The following is a 7,692-nucleotide window of genomic DNA, read 5'->3' on the forward strand; positions in this document are numbered from 1 at the left end:
TCAGCCTCACTTCCATCCCTGGAACGGGGATGGAACAGCTCATTCTAGATGTCATCTCCAAGCATGTGGAGGAAAAGAACATTTTCAGGAATAGTCAACAGGGATTCACCAAGGCAAAATCATGCTTGACCAATCTGATGACCTTCTATGGTGGCATGACTGGCTGGGTAGATGAGGGGAGAGCAGTGGATGTTGTCTACCTCGACTTCAGCAAGGCTTTTGACACTGTCTCCCATAACATCCTCACAAGCAAGCTCAGGAAGTGTGGGTTAGATGAGTGGACAGTGAGATGGATTGAGAACTGGCTGAATGGCAGGGCTCAGAGGGTTGCGATCAGTGGCGCAGAACCTAGTTGGAGGCCTGTAGCTAGCGGTGTTCCCGAGGGGTCAGTAATGGGTCCAGTCTTGTTCAACTTCTTCATCCATGACCTGAATGAAGGGACAGAGAGTACCCTCAGCAAGTTTGCTGATGATGCAAAACCGGGAGGAGTGGCTGATACACCAGAAGGCTGTGCTGCCATTCAGCGAGACTGGGACAGGCTAGAGAGTTGGGCAGAGAGGAACCTAATGAAGTTCAACAAAGGCAAGTGTAGGGTCCTGCACCCAGGGAGGAATAACCTCATGCACCAGTACAGGTTAGGGGTTGACCTTCTGGAAAGCAGCTCTGCGGAGAAGGACCTGGGAGTCCTGGTGGACAACAAGTTAACCATGAGCCAGCAATGTGCCCTTGTGGCCAAGAAGGCCAATGGTATCCTGGAGTGCATTAGGAAGAGTGTGGCCAGCAGGTCGAGGGAGGTTATCCTCCTCCTCTCCTCTGCCCTTATGAGGCCACATCTGGAGTCCTGTGTCCAGCTGTGGGCTCCCCAGTTCAAGAAAGACAAGGAACGACTGGAGAGAGTCGAGCGGAGGGCTACGAAGATGATTAGGGGACTGGAGCATCTCTCTTATGAGGGAAGGCTGAAAGAGCTGGGTCTGTTTAGCCTGGAGAAGACTGAGAGGGGACCTTGTCAACACTTATAATTATCTTAAGGGTGGGTGTCAGGAGGATGGGGGTCTTTTCAGTGGTGCCCGTTGACAGGATAAGGGGCAATGGGCACAAGCTGAAACATAGGAAGTTCCATCTGAATCTGAGGAAAAGCTTCCTTACTTTGAGAGTGACAGAGCACTGGAATGGGCTGCCCAGAGAGGTTGTAGAGTCTCCTTCTCTGGAGATATTCAAAACCCACCTGGACGCGATCCTGTGAGACCTGCTCTCAGTAAACCTGCTTTAGCAGGGGGTTGGACTAGATGATCTCCAGAGGTCCCTTCCAACCCCAACCATTCTGTGATAATTTTTTCCACTACTGTGGGATATCTGCGCTCTGCAAAAGAACAGGCCAAACTTTCAAACTGTGTTTCCGTCTCTGATTCATGCCGTAAAACCCATGCAGCAGGGTGTGACTGTACTTGTTGTGAACATGTTCATACAGATCCTCACTGAATACCTTTAAACACAACGCTTATTTCTGACAGAGAAACAAACTTGCTCAGCAAGTAAAAATGCTCCTGAGCTATCACAGTTTTCATGCTAAATTTTTTGCTTTAAAAGGTCTGACACTCACAGGCACTCACAGACAATACTTTGGAGATGTCCATTGAAGACCAGGTGTTCTTTTTATGAGAGATACAACAGAAAGTATTGATCCCTTCACCATTTCATCTGTCAGGCTGTTAACAGTAAGAAGCTGCTACCTTCTAGAAATTGTTTAGAAGGTTATCTGAAGTGACATAGTTAATTGACCTGATCTCTTGCCAGTCTGTTATTCCTCCCACAAAACAGACCATGACACAAGCAGCTCTACTAGAACTTGTCTGTAGACTTAGAAGACACAATGTGTCTTCTTTATGTGGTGTCCACTTTTGACATTAGTGGGATCTCATACCAAGACCACATTCCCCTCTGAAAGCTGTAGCAGCACTAGTGTCTAAGAAAGAGGAGTCAAATGGAGTAGTGAGGCCCAGACACCGACCAAGGTTTTCCCCGTGGACAATAAAAGGCATCTAGACGCAAGCAGTTCCAACTCTATCTTATCCACAAACACCATAACTTCTTTCATATGTATAAATATGTAAAGAAAGGAGGACTTGGAATCCTTCCACAAAATTCCTCTGGAGGAGTTGTACACAGCAGCTACTTTGTAAATGTCATTAGCATGATAATTCTGATGTGAAAAAAAAAGAGCATTTGAACTCAGTGAAAACATACAGCAGACATAAATGCTGGAAAAGAAGAGCTCTTAAAGGAAGCATTGCTTGGCTGTATTTTTCTCTCCCACACCAAGATGTGCTGTACTGACGTTTTATAAATGCTGTAGGTGTGGTCAGCAGTAAATCCTGACTCCTCTGGGGAGTTCACTCGTCTGCACCTTCAGCTGTACTATGCCTCGAGGGCGGCTGTCTCACAGCGTACTCACGCATAACTCAATACTTAGGTAAAGAATCTTCAAATTCATGTTACAACATGGAAAAAATATTTCTGTAACATCAGTACTTTTCCAATTGAATTTTCTCATACCTGATGATCATCCTTATACTTAAGGGCTCTTGAAAAGAAATGTCTTGGCTGTGTACACAACTAGAGCCTATAAGGTTTTGGTATTTCTCTGGAAAATGACATTTACCTTTTTGACAGAGTGCCAAACATTAAAAAAGTGCTTCCTGCAGTATTATAGTTAAAGAAGGCAACTTTAAAGGGGAAAAAAATAATCAAAGCCAACAAGACAACCCCTCATTATGCATTATCACAGTTTGCAAGCTTGGAAGAAGAAGATATAAGATGACAAATTTCCAAAATAAAAGCTGAGAAGTTATGCATTTTGGTGTTTCCATTGACAGAAAGAAGTATTTGGGTAGCTGATCTCAGTGGTATCTGTATGATACTATAGCTGTTAGGTCTGACCCAGCAACACATCTAGTCATTATTGAAGTGTGATTGTATGACTAATGCAGCTGAAGTAGGTTTCATTCTTTTTAATGTGCCTTGCTTTGTTAAAGATTAGTGTGCTTTTCTGGTTGCCTTCTGTTCTTTGACTAGACTAACATATTCTGCATCATGCAGCATTGAGCTTAGTTTTAGGAATATAGATTTGAAAGTTGGCTATATCGCATTGATGCATATGGAAAGTCTCAGGAATTCAGCCAGTAATGAAAACATAATAAGCCACAAAGGCTATTCACCCAGAAACTGTAAGGAATAAAACTGCATTAAATACTTGTGTTGAAGATACAGCTCTACCTTTGGTGCTTTTGACTATTAATCAACATTTTTTAAAAGCTGATTAACCCTTTTCCATCTGCTAATAATATTTTCTACATTTCAAAGCAAAACCACAAACCAAATGGAGCAGTACTGTTATATAAGTATTTTTGCTGTTGTCATACTATGCATATTGTAGTGTTTTAACCATTGCTTACAATTCTTTTTCAACAGCAAAATGAGAATGAGGTAATTTTACAAAAAAACCAATGTGACAGTTAGAGGATCCATCACAAACCTCTTGTTTATACTGTTTAAATCAAATCAAACCTGTTCCTTCATCTGTTGAGTAAAGATTGAAAGATTTTGGTGTCATCAAGTCAATAAAATCCAACTAATTCAGTAGTTAATTTTTAATATTTAGGATTTTTTAATATACACAGTAAAATTAATTTCCAAATTATTAGAAAAATATGAGACTATGTTATGATTAAGATATGATTTGAATGTACAATTACCAGTAATGGAATGGGATATTTATAATTTCTGTAATTTTTGGTTTAGGTCAGTCTCTATTGCATCAACCCCAAGTACATGGCTGTTTTTCATTATTCTCCTTCTGATCCTTTTTGTTTCAAGAAACAAACAAAAAAGGAGTGAGAACTGCTTGCTACAGAGTCTCATGCTTGTTCCAGATCTAGGCTGAGGGTTTGGAAGTTGTGTGGGTTTGCCTTGATGCGAAGAGAAAGAAAAATTAGTTCAAAGTCAGCTATGGAATATAAAATTTGAAGGTGCTCAGGACTTTCCAAAATGTTACTTAAAAGGACCAGGATACTGACTTTTCAATATTTATTATATGCAATACTTCACATATGTCTGATTGAATTTGAAAACAAAAAAAATGTTCTTGTGATGAGGCTATGAAGAAAAAAGTCAGTTGTAATTACTCTCCCTTAGAGTTATGCTTTTGCAGATGAGGGAATCTGTTTTCTCAAATTTACAGAGTACCTAGCTCAGTAGTATAATCATAATGGAGATTTTTTTAGTACTGTTATGACAGAAATAGTAAATAGTAGAATCCAATAAAAACAGGGTTTCCCTTTGTAGGTTTGGGGGTTTTTTAATTAATTTAAACTTTTGTGCCACCAAAATGGGAATCAATATTTTGCACTTAATGTTGCAAATGATATTGACATCTTAGTTTGCACAAGAATTAGATTTCAACTTAGATCAGAACATTTTTATTCAGCCAGAGTTGTAGCACCCTGAATGTTCAACAAAGGTTAATACCGTGTCATTCTTTTCAAGTTACATATGGATTAGTCCTAATGTGGTGGACACAACACCTAACATAAATCACATTGACTCTTATTAGGACCCTGATAACTTCAGGTTTCATTCACTATTCATAAGGAAACCAAGAATGGACCTCTTTTAAACTTCTAAAAGTTGTCTAAGACAATCACCATAAATTCTCTTTTATACAGTTAGTGAAAGAAAAGTTACACTCCCCAAAGGCTATTCAACTTATCCTAATGTAGGTGTTTAGGACAGATGAAATGGACTGTTCTGTAGGAGTTCCCAGTGACCAAAAGTAGAGCCAAGGATGGCTGTCTTTCACTTAGATGAGTAACTCCTAAATGTATTGTGTTGTATTGCATTGTATTCCAAGAAATGGTAAACAATTATTTCCCAGTCGTCCTGTATAGGCTACTCACGCCAGTTTTCTCAGAAGACATCTATGCAGTAGCCAACCTTATTATCATTGTTGGAAAATCCTGTTGGATCAGATGGACAGACATTTTTGTGTAATGTTTTTTCTTACAAGAATACACGTCATCTTTTTTCTTCTCTCTGCATTTTGTGGTACCATTTAAGAATATCAGTCGAAGTGTATAAAGTTAATGTCTTCCTGGGAATGTGTGACAAGGCATCTGTGGAATTGTTCCAGGAGTAGCTCAGCTGTCTGGCTGGCGCAGACCCAGCACAGTTTGACATAGAGGGCAGAGGGAGAAAAGAGAGAGCATTGTCCTGACTACCCACTAGCTCTACCTGATACAGGGAACTTCCCATTATATAGGTGTGGGAGGTTACATTATCATGCAGCCCTCTCCTTATGTTCATCATCAACCTCATTTCAGCTTCAGCTTCAATCTACATTGGCAACGAATATTCTGAATCATTGCTTCCCACTAAAGTCTCCAGGAGCATTTCTCTTGACTCCAGATGGTTTTACTGGGCTCTAATTTGAATCTTATGTGTTACCAGGAGAAAGATTTAATAAATTGCCAATAGGAGAATTAAGTATATTTCAGCAATGGTGGGACTTCTTTGTTTTGTTTTGTTTTCTGGAGAAATCTAAACAAACAACAAAATACAGCTTATATTTTTTGCATTTCTGTTTAAGCATTTGCCACTTGGAGCAAAAATCTAAACTGTAACACAGCAAAATAAACTGGCCTTACATTGTAATGCTTCCTGTATTAAAAAGACTGTTCCATCGCTCCTTCAAACTTTAATAAGGGAAAAAACTCATATCTTTCTGTTTGCTTTACACTAGAAATGTCAGTCTCTCTTGGATAGAGTTTCAGACAGATCACCATAAAATTCACCTGAGATGTCACATTGCAGCTGTCGTCCCTCAAAGAGATGGATGTAAGGGAGGACACAGGTGAAATAATACTGATTCTTATGCTGCAGTTCTGGTATCCCAAATGTAAAAAAGAAATGATAAAAAGGACAATAAATTTTATTGAAGTTTTTGGTTATTTTTTATCATTCACTACGAAGTAGTAAACAGCAGGATAAAAAAATTGTTCTTGCTTTGCAAATAATCTTTCCAAATAGCCTTGGCTATTAGACATAGGGAGTGACTGACTGTCAGTCCCCATAGAAATAGAAATTTTCCCTATTTTTATAGAAATTGAAGAGCAAAAACCAAATTATAAAAGGATACCTGTTTACATGTCCAAAACACATTTGTCAAAACTCAAGTTCTATACATCCTGAAAGAGTTATACTGGAGACTGAGAAGAGAAAGATAGTGTTGGGAGTAGGTAATAATTTCATTTAGGGAGAAAACACTATTTCAAAAAGAGAGGATGGGGAACTTTGTACTCTTCAGGTCCTGGTGGAGTTGGAACAGTAAGTAACAAGGAGATCTCCGTGGCACAGTGCCTTTTCTGGAAGAACTCAACTAAAAATGAATGCAGTAAGCTGAACTTCTGTGTTGTTCTTTACCTAAAGTCATCCTCACTGGAAAAAGAAAGCTGAGCTATCTCAGTAATCTTCCTCTGTTACAGGTTGTAATCAGCCTGTAGGATCATCTGGGCGAGTGGTGTTTTCCTACCTGACCACAGTGTGTCTGGTATATGTATGTGGCTCAGGCACAGGTCTACTGAAAGCAAAAGGACTTTAACTTCCCCTCCTTTCAGCCAGCATCAGCCAGAGGGACACTCTGTAGACACATAGCCCAGCTGTGGGCACATGCCTGCAAAGCCCTCCTGCCCACATCCTTTCTCAGAGATAGACCCAGCGGGTCTGCCTGGGCAGGTACCTTTCTCACAGTGTATTCTGATTAACATTTCTAAAGACACATTTTGGGGTGTACTGTGGACTAAAGGGCTTCTTCCCAAAGCATAGGAAGCTGTGTATTTCTTTTGTTCAAAAGTCCTACCTCACCTGGTTCATACCAGTAAAATTCTTGCTGGAGGTCTCAGCTGAAGCAAGTCATGCCATTAACTACCACATGAATGGATTATAGTTTACTCCAATGAAATCTGAAAGCTCTGCAGAAGCTACAGCTTCTTATTGCTGTTCAGCTGCTACCATGGATGGAAGAAAATAGTCTGTATCATAATATGCTGTAAAGCAGCTACTTATGCAACACTGGATTGAATGCAATACTCTAAAATGCCTGTTTGCCTATATAGCTTTCCTGTTCAGCTTCTCCAGCTTGCTCCCTCACATTGGTTCCCTCCTGCAGCTATTGCATTTGATGGTGACACTGGAGTTCATGAAAGCTTCAACTCTGACAGGGTGAAGACAAGAGTATTTTCAGTGAATGGTTTCTCCCCGTGGAGCATGCTGCTGCCAGAGATAAGCTTGTCCTCAAATCTAAAAGAGCATTCAAAACCAGACCACTTTCTGCAGGTGCCTTACTAATGACAGAGTTGCTCCTGGGAGCATGCTGTGGGATACACTGTGCTGTGGATTATTTCCTCTTGAGGAAGAGATGAAAGCAAGCAAGTTCCTCTGTAATGAAGGATTTGTTGTTTGTAGTTCATGTGGTGTTGCCTAGATACTGTAATGATTGATGTCTTTAAAATACAAATAATCTTACACACAAAAGAACATTATTAAGGTTGCAGAGTCAAGCATTCAGAAGATAAGAAATGGCAGAATTAAGATTGCCCAGGAAACCTTAATTCAGCCCTCTTTTGCTGAATATACTATGAC

This window comes from Nipponia nippon, unplaced genomic scaffold, assembly GCF_047370975.1.
Source record: "Nipponia nippon isolate SJK-2023a ecotype South Korea unplaced genomic scaffold, ASM4737097v1 scaffold_4, whole genome shotgun sequence".
Classification (NCBI taxonomy): domain Eukaryota; kingdom Metazoa; phylum Chordata; class Aves; order Pelecaniformes; family Threskiornithidae; genus Nipponia; species Nipponia nippon.